General features: G+C 47.5%; 1 protein-coding gene across 6 annotated transcripts in view; it reads right to left on the bottom strand.

Annotated features, from left to right (window-relative positions):
- The window catches only part of faf (ubiquitin carboxyl-terminal hydrolase-like faf), a 255,988-nt gene extending 242,871 nt beyond the window's left edge, over positions 1-13,117 (bottom strand). For 2 of the 6 annotated variants that reach the window (XM_077657293.1, XM_077657296.1), the window contains exons 1-2: positions 12,827-13,113; positions 7,485-7,550 (exon numbers count right to left, since the gene is read on the bottom strand). The gene's annotated coding sequence lies outside the window, so the exon portion shown is untranslated. Of the gene's footprint in view, positions 1-5,654; positions 5,760-7,484; positions 7,551-12,826 lie in introns of all 6 variants that reach the window. The other 4 variants (XM_077657298.1, XM_077657295.1, XM_077657294.1 and 1 more) reach the window with 4 other exon arrangements.
- Between the last annotated feature and the right edge of the window lie 709 nt (positions 13,118-13,826).

The raw sequence follows: 13,826 nt of genomic DNA, 5'->3' as shown, positions 1-13,826 counted from the left end.
TATTGTGTACAAAAGCAAACGCAGCTTTTTCCGACTGCGCGCTACTCCTACCAGTGATTTCTATGTCCCAGATAAATCAGCACTCTTTTTATCTCAGTTGGGGTGCTTTTTTATCTGATCTAGCAAACACAGTAAATACCCCACATTGGCACGAATATGTCGACCTTTTTTTTTTTTTTCAGAACTGACGATCTGAAATTTGTGGTAGGGGTGTCAACCTATATGCAGAGCCGACCTATTTGCGGGACCTATTTGCGGGACCTAAGGCAGTTTAGGCCTCACTGCGAACAGGCCGCGCCCCACGCCAGTGTTCTGCACCAGTGCCCCTTCTCGGAAGGAAGCATGGATGGAGCCCCATGGGTTGTTAAATGACATGCAAATTGACTTCACAAGCAAATATTCGAACTGTGCTCCGTTCACTAATCTCCCTCATGCTGATGGTGACTTTCCCAGACGAGTGGTACGTAGTGTGCATCCGGAGAGTGCATTATGCCCAAATCCAAAAACAAAAAACCGTTAGCAGTTTGGTTTGCTGCTTACCGCGCCAGTCAGGACGCGTGCGAGTACAGAAAGCATGAAAGGTGCACCGTTTTATCGAAATTTGGTAGCCACTAGCCAGACTACTGGCCTTGCAATTGTGTCATTACGCTTCTTTTTTTGCTTTGACCTACGCACGAGCCGTGATTCTATCTCACAAAAACCTAAACAACAAAGGGTGCGCTACAGACATACATCATCCCCCTCCTTTCACTAGCCAGAAAGGAGGCAGTGGGGGCATCAGCTCACATTTGGAATCGATTTTATTCCCATATACAGCAATATTTGTCATAACAACAGTGAGCTTGATGACAAGTCAGCTGACACAAACAGGTAAACGAATTTGATAACCCGTAATCGTATCAGTTTACTCAGTGCTTCTACCATCGCAAGCACCTTTAGAAAAAAAAAGAAAAAGTGATTGATCGATTTCTCTATGGCTACATGACTAACCTTAGTGATTTCGAACTGCTGTGATGCTTTGGATACAGGTTTGTACATACCTCTAAAAATAGTGTCTTGTGCAGCAAAAACGACTGGTTATAATCTTTTCAAATCTGCCCTCCCAAGAGCTGCCATACTGCCACTGGGCTGTGGCAGCAGCTTACTGGGCATGTATAGCATGGCCCAAAATGCACATGTGTTCAGTCCAGCTATGAGTGAAAAGGTCTATTAATGTAGGACTGCATAAACAACTATTTCAATGCAAATCGCATGCCAACGACATAAGTACTAGTCCCCTTGGCTAACTGACCTGACACAATAACTCTGGCAGCCCAGACAGAAAGGGATAAAAAACACCTAGGAGAGCAGAAAGTTGGGCGAGTTGGTTGAAATGCATACTGAAGAAGTTGGCGCGGAAAAACGAGGACAAGCGAGACAAACAAAGACGAGCGCTACTCACAACTGAAGGTTTATTCCAGACAATGCTCGAATAAATAGTGAAACCAACAAGAACAAAAACAAACAAACGTCATGAACACCACAAGTTACCCCGTGAATCCCAATGATTTGGTTAGGAACAGATACTCCCTATCAGAGAAGCGGACGGAAGTCTGACTAATGCACTTATCGCCACTGATGCGCATATGAAAGGCTTCCATGAGCTCCCGCGTGAGTTGCTCCCTGTGCCTGAATAGGATGGTCGTTTTTTCAAAAAGCGGTTTACACTGGATTTTCTTTTCCTTGTCGTTTGTAATGCACGTGCGGCAATGTTTAGGGAGGTTATCAAGAGAATCTCCCCCAAGCAATCTTCAGTGCTCTCCTAATCTCTCGTTGACGCATCGTCCAGTTTGGCCGATGTATAGAGCGCCACACGACAACGGCAATCTGTACACAACCCCCCTGGCACAGGTAACGAACGGGGCTTTGTGTTTGATGTTGCATTCATTTCTTGTTTTTCTTGTTTTTCGTACCGTTCTTTCGCCTCCTTCTTCCATCCGTTTGTGCACCTGTGAACAGATTGCTCCCAACTTCCGAGGGGCGGAAAACACAATCAGAATTTGATAACGCCCTGCAACATTTTTCAGTCCATGCGCCAATCTGTGCACATATGGTATGACTGCAAAATTTTTTTGACGCTCTTTTTCCCGGAGTTTAGGTCGCGACCCATCCTTGACCCACCTTACCAATCTTCCACTAGCTTCCACAATTATATGCTGAGGGTACCCGCTTTCTTTCAGCCTCTTCACCTGGAACTCGACGCTTTCCTTGATAGCATGTGAGCAAGACTTGGTGATGGCCGCTTTTAGACAGGAAGTGACTATCCCGTTCTTTATGACTTTGGAGTGACCGGATGAATAATCAAGCAACGCTTTTTTGGCCCTAGGGTGGTATGCCCAACAAACATGTTTGGGGCGAAAATGCAAAGACAGGTCTAGGAACTGGAGCCTTCCATCTCTTGGTACTTCTACTGTGAAATTGAGACCAGGGCCGCACTCCTTAAAAAGTTTAAGCACATTGACGACGGTGCGTTGCAGGTTGGATTCAGAAGACAACACTAAGTAGTCATCAACATACCTACATGCCTTCCAAATTATCCCTCCTGATTTCTTTTCTATGGCTCTGTCCACCTTAGCCAGAAAAATGTTGCTAAGGATGGGGGCTATGCGAGACCCGATACAAACACCAGTTCCGTCCGCTTCTCTGATAGGGAGTATCTGTTCCTAACCAAATCATTGGGATTCACGGGGTAACTTGTGGTGTTCATGACGTTTGTTTGTTTTTGTTCTTGTTGGTTTCACTATTTATTCGAGCATTGTCTGGAATAAACCTTCAGTTGTGAGTAGCGCTCGTCTTTGTTTGTCTCGCTTGTCCTCGTTTTTCCGCGCCAACTTCTTCAGTATAAAAAACACCAGTGCCTGATCTCCCAAAGCCCTAGCAGAGTCCTGGCACAACATATGCACACACTATGAACCCACAACCATGCAAAGTGAATTCGCTACCTCAAGAACAAAAGCCGCCACCGAACTCAACCAAGCTGGATTCCAAGCCAGCAGCTCAAGTTTTAGCCTATGATTGCGTCAAAGTTCGAGTTTTGCACAGTTGCATGCCAGGAGCTTATGCGCATGCACTGTAAACACATTCTGTTAACAATCACATGAAGACTAGCCCACTATTCGTTCGTACTGTAACAACGAAGAAGTGTCCGCGCGGCAGCCGGACTGCTCTCAGCGGGCGCGTGCTTTGTGTTGATGCTGCTGGAACTGCTGACTGTCTGTGAACGCCGTTCTGCACTTTGTGCTTTGTGCCGTGCTGCGCTTTGTGCCCAAAAAACCCATTGTAAGTGGTGGAGGTGCTTTTTTCTTTCATGTTGCTGTGCTTCCACTCCGCTTGAACCATCCACGCCTCGACAATTGCTATTAACAACGCATACCGTTAAAAAGTAAATACACGTCTCTTTGTAGGGAGTAAAAACTTGTTTCTCAATCTTGAGCGGGAGGGCCACGGCAATCGCACAAGCACTGTGAAAAATGGCCAGTGGCCACACAAGCATCGGACCCTAACCTTAACAGCTTCTTTTCACTGCAGAATTACCTCAAGTGCTGGACATTTCATTTCTGCAGCAATCAAAAACATCTGGTTTTCCACAGCCCTCTGTTAAATCTCTGAAAGATTTTCCTCATGCCACCTATTCGAAGTGCCACTGTCATTGTAAGAATGAACACTAAGGGCGATAGCAAATCTCAGTTAAAGGGACACTGAGGAGAACCCTATCAAAATTTTTTTGTTTGCAATATCTGATAGTTCGGCATTTCATGGCTTTGTTGACGCTTGTCCGGGAGCGAAAGATGCATTTATTTCAAAGAAATTTGGATACGAAGTTGAAAAATTTTTTCCCGCCGCTCCGATTCAAACTCGAGAACTCTTATGACGACACGGAGAACTCTTATGATGACACAGAACGGAGTGACATAAAACGTGATGTAAACGGAAACTCCGTGATTTCTGGCGGCTAGCGGTGCGGTCTAGCAGCTGCCGAAATGAAAGCTACCACCGCCGCACGTTGAAGGCATCTATCGGGGGTCGCCACCGTCGGTTCGTTTACGTTTGCACCGGCGTCTTGCCAGCGTTACGATGGATCCCGTTCCCGAACCCGACGACGTAGTTCTGGCAAAAACTCTGGCCTGCATTTCAGCGACCTCAGCCCCAGAGAGCGTGCGATGCTTTTGAGGGAGCACGGTTAGGTTAGGCGCCGGCGGGTGGTTTCCCCCTTCCTCAGAGAGCAGCCGTTGCAAACTAAATATCATAACCACAGTGCGGGGAGTTGCGAGGGGTGCGTTGCGCCCATCGGAGGCTGGCCGGGGCTTTGGGGCCAATGGATTGTGATTCCTTGAACGGAGCGGTTGCACGGCGCAGCAGGCAGCGTCGAGGTCTCCTACGGTTGCAAGGGCCAAGTTATTTATTTTTTTGCCACAAAAAACAAATGGGTGCTCGAGGGCGGTCGCGTTTAAAGTCGGCGGCTTGAAACCAAAGCCGGCGCAAGACGCTTCAACGGCTTCCGCTAGGTCCAACGGGTCCACCGGATCTGGCTCTCTCGCCAACTTGCATGTGCCTTCAGATATGCACTGTGAATGGATTAAAATAGCCGAGCTCGAAAAGAACAGCTCCGCCGAACTGCCGCAGCTATTGAATATAACGCGCATCTCGCTGCGGAGCCAAATCAGTCTGGCCGGGCCGGCGGCAGCTGGCGCACTCGGCGCGAAATAGATACATGCTCTAATCTCCCCGCAATGCAGTCAGAGTGCGCCGAAGAAACCGAACGCGTCGGCAGTCAAGCGCAGTTGGTGTATAGAGGGGGTCTTGCTTTGACCAACATGACTTCGCCGTGCAGGGCGCGCGCGCCTTAACAGAGCCTGCGGTTAACCGCTAACCAACGTATCCAGCGGTGGCATCCATGGGAGCCACTGAAACCCCCCCGCCCACTCACTAAATAAAAGAAAAGAAGTCCGGTGCCGAGGTTCGGAATCGAACTAAGGCCTTCGGCGTACAAGAAGGAGACGCTACCGCTCCGCCACGACGGCTCAAGGTACAGCCATCAATAAAGGCGCATCTAGTGAATGCACTCTTCTGATGCAGAAATCTCCGCGCTTTCGCTAGGTATATCCTGGCTTCACAGAGCTAGGCCATCAGCAATTTTCCTTAACTGCCTTGTACCTTGTCTCCCGTCCCTAATAAACGATTTCCGTTAAGTAGTTTGAAGTTGACTGGCACAGCCGGGAATGTTTCGCCGGGCAAGCGTGCGAATACACAAGTGCTGCCTTGTACGATCACCGACCATCGTGCCATCATAGCTTTTCATCAACCGTGGCGATCATCTAACAAGCCTTAACAGGCTCCTTCAAAGGTTAGCACTTGAAGCGGCACTTGGAGTTCCTCTGCTGTTCGGCGCTTGTAAATCGAAGCGCGTCAAAAACAAAAACACGGGGCACGCAAAGCTCATAGATGCGAAGCGCCATAACAAATCAAAACTCTCCTGGCTGCCTGTGGCGCCGCCAAGCATCCGTTTTCATTGCTTTCAACATTCAGGTTGTCTTTTGCCTGCCTTCCTTGTGTGATAAAAGTGCACTATTGGTTTTAAAACAAAGCTTACTTCAATATTGATCTGCGCAACCTACCTTTGCCAGCCTCAGAGATTCGCGAAACCAAGTAGGATGGAAAATTCCTCCAAGGTGGCGTCTCTTGTCCTATGGCGTCACCACGCTTGTACCTGCGAGATTGGCCTGTGGTGGCGATACCTGTATTTTGGTTCTTGCTATTTTCTACCTTACAAGAGCTTTGTTTTCAGTAAGAGCGACGTTTTTGTGATCAAGAGCTGGTATTCTATCGATACAAGCCAACTTCAATTTCTCCTCAGTGTCCCTTTAACTACTGTCAAGTGCAGGCTTACTTCCTGTGTAAGCCATGCCCGCATGCCACGTTGCCATTTGCCATCTGCACATGCTTGCTTAAGCAAATGCACTGTGCCGCACATCCAAACCTGCACAAGCACAATTGTGTTCCTTGACCCCACCACGGCAGCGACCCAAAGGCCGAAGAGAGCAGCAAAGCGAAGACTAGCTTAGATAAGTGACAACATCAGGAGATTAAGCTATGAAGTTAATGGATGACAAAGGGAGGAAGGAAGGAGGTTGGTTTGCTAAAATTTTTAATATACACCAATTGCAATCAGCTAGGCCCTAATGTTGCTTTGTGTACAAAATAAATTCACAGCTTCTTCTCAGACTGTGATGAAGCTGGCAAGGATGTGTGTGTTTTTAGGTGAAAATAGTGCCCTTCTTGCGGTAAACCGAGTGGTTCTTTATGCCATCTAGCAAAGGCAGTAAATATAATGCTTGCCAAAACAGTGAGCCTGGTGGCATATTGTCTGCATTTTCATGCAGAAAAATTTTTGCCACAGGTTGCTATCAATATTTTTTACTCGATTTCCAACAACAGGCAATGTGCATCTTTGACAGAGGAGGTGGTTCCACTTCCTCTTCCACTTGTTTATTTGACAAATCCTGGCATTTCTATGTTCGAAGTTTCAACCACTATGGCACTTAGTACTAAATATCACACCTGCCTGTAAAAAAATCACCCGTTGGTGTTTTAAATATGAAATTAATGAATTGGCCTTCTTGAGGCTTGGCTATACTATCTAGGTGAAAAGATGTTCAATTTCAATGGGAAGCAGTTTAGCATTGTGTCTATCTTGCATTAACCACAGCAAACAAGTCAACCCAGAATTCAGTGTGCCCCCATCAGACTGCTCAGATGCACTGCATGCACTCCATTCTCAGCGGCTGCTCCAGCACATACAGAGCTACAGGAGGAACTGCTCTGAATTTCGCCACAGCTAGCGTGCTAATCACAGGATGTATTAGCCAAACACATTGACAATGAGCCCTGGCCTGAGTGCTATGAAGTAAAACTAATTTAAAAATGAACTACAGCCATCTTACTGTCACATGGTAGTGACAGCAGCAGGCAGTCTATAAAAGAGACTGAAAGAGTCGCCTCAAACTTGGAAACTCCTAATTTGAGCAACATGAGCTCGGAGGCAGCGATAGCAGCGAGCGCTATCGTCAAACAATCACAATGCCAGCTGCTCTCGGCCACACTCAATTTAAAGTTGACGACCCTTTCAAGATAAGGAGTGGTTGAAAGCACCGACAATGATCTCGAAAATTGCAGGAACTGTTGCAAGCAGTTGCATCCTTTCAGAGAAATCTGGTCGTATCTCGCATGGCAAGAAAAGGTGATAAGGCCATGTGCTGGCACTGAGCAAGAGAGGGTACAGCGATACAAACTTCGAGGCAATATATTCGATTTCACCTGACATTGCTTGCATGACCGTCACTGACCCTATTTATCTTGCCCGCCACAATGAAGCTTCAAAAAAAGCCACCACATTTTCAATCAAAGACTCTGAGGCCAGCTTGAGAAGGACTGGAAAGAGAACTCACTTGTGCGTTGTGGTGCAGTCCTCAGCTGCCAGTCATGGTTGTCCTTTGTAATGAGCACATACCCACCTGCGCAGATTGAAAAAGTTGCAGTCGCACTCATTGCAAAAAAACCTTTCAACCTTTCAACCTGGTGGTTCAACACCAGGTTGAAAGAGCACAGTAATAACTTAGGAAAAATAATGAATCCTGGAAACCCCCCATTGCGCAAATCATAAATGTTCACCATACTTTGATCAGACAACAATTTTAGCTCTGGCAAAGGAAAAGAAAGAACGGGAAATAAAAGAAGCCTTTGAGATATTGGAGGCCGGTGAAGATGAGTGCATAAGCACACCCTCGGTGATGTTATCAAGTGAGGAGGTGCATCTAATCAAGAAACGAAGGAGTGTGCGACACAGCTGTTGGTAATGAATTGATTGTTTCAGCATGTTCGTGAAATGTATTTATGTACCCTCGTACCAGAATAAATTTTAGTTGTTAGTGCGCGCTTGTCCTGTGTCCTCCGTTCCAGTTGTCGTTTTGTTAGTGTGTAGCGTGTTATTCAAAGCAAATCGTATAATGATCCATGTATATTAATGTTTCACACATCATTTGAAAGAAGGAAATGTGCAAGCAAAAATTTGGTGTCTATAGTCCTTTAAGAATGGTACCGCATTGTCCTGTCTTGAGGCAGCTGTTACAAAATCCTGTGTTCATTCCATGCAAGATAGGCAGGCAGGCTGATGTGCAGGCTGATAGGCTCAAGGGCAGTGGCTACCCCATGCATGCCATCTTGATAACTTGTGATAAGCTTGTGGGCCCGATTAAGACTGCATGAAAATCAAGAAATGCTGACCAACAGCACCAGAAGGTTTGTGTCATGCCTGACCACTTGAGAAAAAGAAGCATTCATACCCACTTCTTCCCTTTTGTGTGGGTGTGTGCACAAACTACTACTGTCATGCAGAGCATCGCATGTAGTGCAAACAAGGCGATGCTTTAATGTGAGGCAGGGTGAACACCTGGCTTTACTCAAGGACCAGCATGGTAATCTTCCTGAGCACTGCATGTTAGAGAAGAAAAGGAACAGAAAATAAAGTGTACACCTCTGTTTCGCAACCAGCTGACCCGAGAAATCATGGAGGCATATCACATATGAAACTGTTAATATCCACCTATCAGCCAGCCATCAGTCACTGTGACAGATTGCGAATTTGATTTCTTGGCTTCCGCCCTGCACTTCTGCCAATGAAGGATTTTTTGTTATGTTAATTCTACCTTTCCCACACGATGAGTGACACATGCTGCAATGCGATGCATTTCACCCTTGGACTACAGCTTTCGTGAAAAGCCTGCTTGCTTTGTTTTTACATATAATGAACACTGAAGCGCTGGCAGACGACGAACGAAGGGAAGACGAGACACACAGTGCGCTGAACCAAGCTAATGTCAAACCAATTCACGCAGCAACACACTCTGCTCAAGTTTATTTTCAGTACAATGGGCCCTTTCTCTTCGTTCTGTATCGATCAGTGCTGTTCTGCGACCCTCATCTCAACAGCAGCATGCAAGGCTAGGATTCTAGGGTTCTGCATCCGGCATCGGTTCTTGCCCCCCCGATGTTTTAGGCCTGCTTGGTTCAGCGCACTGTGTGTCTCGTCCTCCCTTCATCCGTCGTCTGCCAGCGCTTCAGTGTTCAGAATGTCAAACCAACTCGCCCAGAAACACACTCTGATCACATATAAATTACCTGTCTTCCACAATAAACCCCAATTTTAAGTTAGCGCATGTCTGCACAGTCCTGTCTGTCTTCCCTTGATGCTATTTTGTAGCGATAGTTTAATTACGGTCGCATTTCAGGCCTTCAGCTTGAAAGCTTGAAACATTCAGGGCGCCGCCACTCCGTGGCTGCGCAGCCACGCTGTCACATGGTGCGGAGCAGCTGCCGGCGGCGTGGCGCCGTGGCTGATCAAGTGGTTTGTCGCCTGGCCGAGTTGCCACAGCTGTGCGCAGTGAAACGGAGCGGCGAAAGACTGACTTTGCAATTCAACTGAGCAAGTTCCACTGGGCCAGCTGTAACCATCGCGTCACTCCAGGTCTATTTCATCATGCGTCTTAAGAACATCAGGTGGTCTAAATCAATCCACAGCCCTCCACTACGGTGTCCCTCACAGACCATGTGTCACGTCAGGACATTAAAGCACATTCCCACTTTCGAATCGCGAAGGGTGTGAGACTGTCTGTCACTTGCAACTAGCGAGCATCTCGACAGTACCTATCTTCACATTCGCGAAGGCAACCTACAACCTGCAGGTTGCCTTCCCGAATGGCATCTTCGGAAAACTTTGACCAGTGCCCCGAAACCAGTGTGATGCACAAAGGCCCAGCTGGTAATGAAGCCCTATGTGCTAAAGTGCAATTTATCAAAGATAACACAGTGGTGCATACTGGGGCGCACAGAGACGTAGCAGTGCACATCTTGCACATCAGTGTTGTTTATTGATGATCTGTAACAAGAGTTGTCAGTCTTGACTGTTACGGGCAACAAGGAGTTGGAAGTGGAACAAGCTGTTCTGTTCACTTCCGAGACGCCGCTGAATGGTTAGTGGTTCTTGCAACTCGCAGTCGCAAAAGAAAGAAAGCAGTAAGGTTTATATATAACACTTACGGACAAGTATTAGTCAGTGACCTCACAAAAAAAAAAAACGGCTTACCCTCTATTCCTAACAGAAATCACATATGTCGCTTGAAGTTTTTCTTTCAATTAATAATAATTTCGAAGTTGACACCTCCAATATCCTTACTTGTTCCTCGGGGTACCAAACTAGATATTGCCATCCTCTTTCCATAACACAATTAAATTCGCAAGTTAACTGTTTTGTTCTTTTTTTCCAAGGACCATCACTGATTGGAATAACCTCACGGATGATGTTGCCAGGCAGACATCATTGCATTTGTTAGAAGAGCACTTGAAATGATTGTGTCGATGACCTTGCCACGGTATTTTCTTTCCAACTTTCTATGTGCAATTCTGTTTTGTTTGTATGTGTTTCTATTTTTGTATCTTAACACAATGTTTCCCACCTGCTATGATCTTGTGTACAAGATCACAGTAGCCATAAATAAATAAATAAAGCTAGAAACTCCAGCAGCATACAACTGGCCTGCGCCTGTCACTTTTGAACAACGCAGCCATTTGCAACTGTTGCTTTCGACCAGAACAGTCACATAACTTCTACGACTTGCAAGCATGAATGGGCCTTTAAATCCCGCAATTCAGTATGTGAGCCTGCGAAGCACTCGTTGCTGCATTTTGTTTATTTTATTTATGAGCAGCAATGCCACAGAGGCATCATGCCTACACGAACTCGTGCACCCCCCTCCCTCCTCACCTTCTCTGTACGACCTCACTACTGACATCCTGGCGCCATCACCTTCTAACCTCCTCTCAAGACTTTCAAACTGCGGGGCTCAGAAGTCAGAGAAAGTATCACAGCACTGTGTACATGCACGGGTGTGTAAAACATCCTTGATACAAATACGAAAATCCTGTTTTAAGAACTTCTAAAACCCCTTTGGCTACCTGTAGACCAAATGCCGTAAAAATAATTCACACCATTAAAAACAGATTACTTCAGGAGAAGGAAGAAGAGGAAGGGCAGGGAGGTTAACCAGAAGAATAATCGGTTTGCTACTTTACTCATGCAGGGGAAAGGGGTGAAGGGATAAAAAATGAAAGAGAAAGGAGAGTCACTATGAAAATTCAGTGCTCCTTAAAATCACAGCCTATAGCAGGCCAGAAGTACGCAACAAGCAGAGCAGTGCCTTGGAGGCCTTCACCACTGACAATCGCCACGGCCTGTGGGCGCCGAGCAGCAGCAACACTAGCAGCCAACACTGCGATTACTTCAAGTGCAACATAAAGCACATAAAGGTAGACGGTGCCGTGCGTTACGCTATGAGGTAATTAGTCTTCAATTATAAGCCAACTTAAGCAAACAATGCTAGATTTCACATGCACAGGTACACCAAAGAACATGGCGTGTATGTGCCATCATGTGTCCTTTTCTCCGGATGTCCATACATTGTCCCAGACATTAAAACAAGGAAGACCTGAATTTGAGCTGGTCAACACACTTATTTAAACAAAGTTAAACAATTCTTGTTTATTTCATGGGTACCTTTGGATGGATGTTCATTAAAGCCTAATATAGTGGTGATATTTAGAGTAAAGAAAAAGGGCCTATTAAATGCAGTGCAATAGTCCTCTTTAAAACACATACAAACTACCAGAAAAGCATGCTAAAGAACAATGTGTGCCCATGAAACAACATGCACAGCACTCTTAAAAAATATGGCACTACAAAAGCTTACTGAAGATGCAGCAAACATCGCTAAAGCCTGTTCAGGCCTGCTTTTAGTTCGCAGTCAACCAAATACCATTTTTTCAATCAGTATCTTAAATGCTTCCTGAGGTATTACTGAGATCACAAGTTTGCACTGGCGATGAAACATACTAAATGCAGCTTGCACCGACTGGCTGCTCGGATCGCCAGCTAGACGCAAGGAGCTTGGGACTAGTGAATGCAGATCAGCTAAGGGACGCTAAAGCAAGTGCACCGCGAAGGGCATGACTGCACGCCAGCGATGCAGGTTCACACGTAATCAATATCGCACGCTCTATGCCACATTCGGTGAGCAAACAAGAGCGCACGTCATCTTCGCCGTGTAGTCCCCAATTCTGACAGCGTGCGGGAGGTTGGGCCGCTATCACAACACACTGCCCTGGGAGCTGCCGCTGCGGCTGGGTGGCGATCCCAGCAGCAGCAGCAGCCACACTAGCAGCCAACACTGCGATCGGGCAGCCAGCGGCGAAAGCCCTGGCCCACTGCAGCCTGTCTAGACAGAAGAGCGAACCTGCGCCGCACATCCAGGGCCAAAACATCGTCCAGCCTTGGGCCAGAGCACCACTCGAGGTCTACGACGCCCCCGCGCCGGCGTTACGCCCGTCTGGGTAATAACGCGATTAGGGCCTGGTCAGCGGCGTTACCGGTTCCCGAAATCGCCGGCACACGCGCCCAACATTTCGATGACTTTGGCGACTCTCGATGGCTGTCGCCAGAGCGGCAGTGCCGCGTATGCTAGCAGTGGTGAACTTGGTGAACGCGGAGGCCTGCATCGGTCAACCGACGAACCGCTGACGAACGCTGACAAGCTGATGATGTAGAGGCGGTGGAGACAGACGACAGGTTCCTCGAAGGGTGCGTTCAAAGTAGACGCGTCTTCGCACGGGGACGGACTACTCAACTGCTGTGCTCAGCCACGGGGACGCCGGACACGACCGAGCGATAGAAAAAGCTTACCAGCAGTGTGGACTATCAGCTGCCTGTCAGCGTCGCGGTGCCGTCAGCAGAGGAGGCGCCGCCGCTCGATCGCGGCCCCTACGGCCGGTCGCCCGTTCGTCTCGCGGCTTGAGCGCGGCGAGCTCGCTGACACTGGCGGTCGCGCGCTCTGGGCCCTCCTCTGAGGAACACTCGCGGACACAACGCGCAAAGAAGCCGGGCACGGCACGTAGGCCTGATCGGAAATTCCAGATCTCGCCGAGTATCGTTGCCGTTGCCCGTTGCACGGAGAAGACTGACGGCCCCTTGTAGCCAGACGACGGCGGAGAAAAGGCTGTCGGGTACAGTACGTCTACTTCTCGCGCTGGCTTTTCGTATGTTCTACGATGCCAATTTTGAACTACCGCAGTGTCCTACATTAAAAGTAAGTGCCAATATTTTGCTTTCCAGACTACAAAAAATATATTGCACCTTTCAATGTATTGCGCTGCTATCGACTGATTTTGTTTTTATGTTTCGCATAACACAGTTATAACACAATGGCCCAAGGCTTTGATGCGAAGCCGCCGCTTTCTCTGTTTTACGCCTTTCACATCCTCTCCACAGTGAGACAGCTGCCTCCCAACTCCTTTTGTGATTGGTCTGGTCATAACTGGTGTTAAGCTAGACACCCAAGTTAAGCAATGCATAGGGTGGAGATGCCGGCATAGTATGAACAAGTTCAATTGAGTGAACCAGTTCCATCAACAACGCGTGATCTCCAATTGCTTATGTTTTCGAATTCACCGCAAGAGGCAGCACATTTCGCAAAAAAAAAAAAAAACGAGATGCGGCGGCGCTCGCATCAGCACTGACTGCCTTATGAGCCAGCGCCGCTTTCAGCCTTCAGTAGAGATGGGCAAAACGGCTCACTTCAGTGAGCGGCTCCAGTGAGCGGCTCCGCTCACTGAAGTGAGCCGGATCATTTGAACGGCTCACCGGCTCACTTGGGTCGCTCAGGAAAGAGACGGGTCTTTTGAGC

The sequence above is a fragment of the Amblyomma americanum genome, chromosome 3 (assembly GCF_052857255.1).
Source record: "Amblyomma americanum isolate KBUSLIRL-KWMA chromosome 3, ASM5285725v1, whole genome shotgun sequence".
NCBI lineage: Eukaryota > Metazoa > Arthropoda > Arachnida > Ixodida > Ixodidae > Amblyomma > Amblyomma americanum.
Note: the sequence above shows the minus strand (reverse complement) of the source record. Positions and strands in the feature narration are given on the sequence as shown.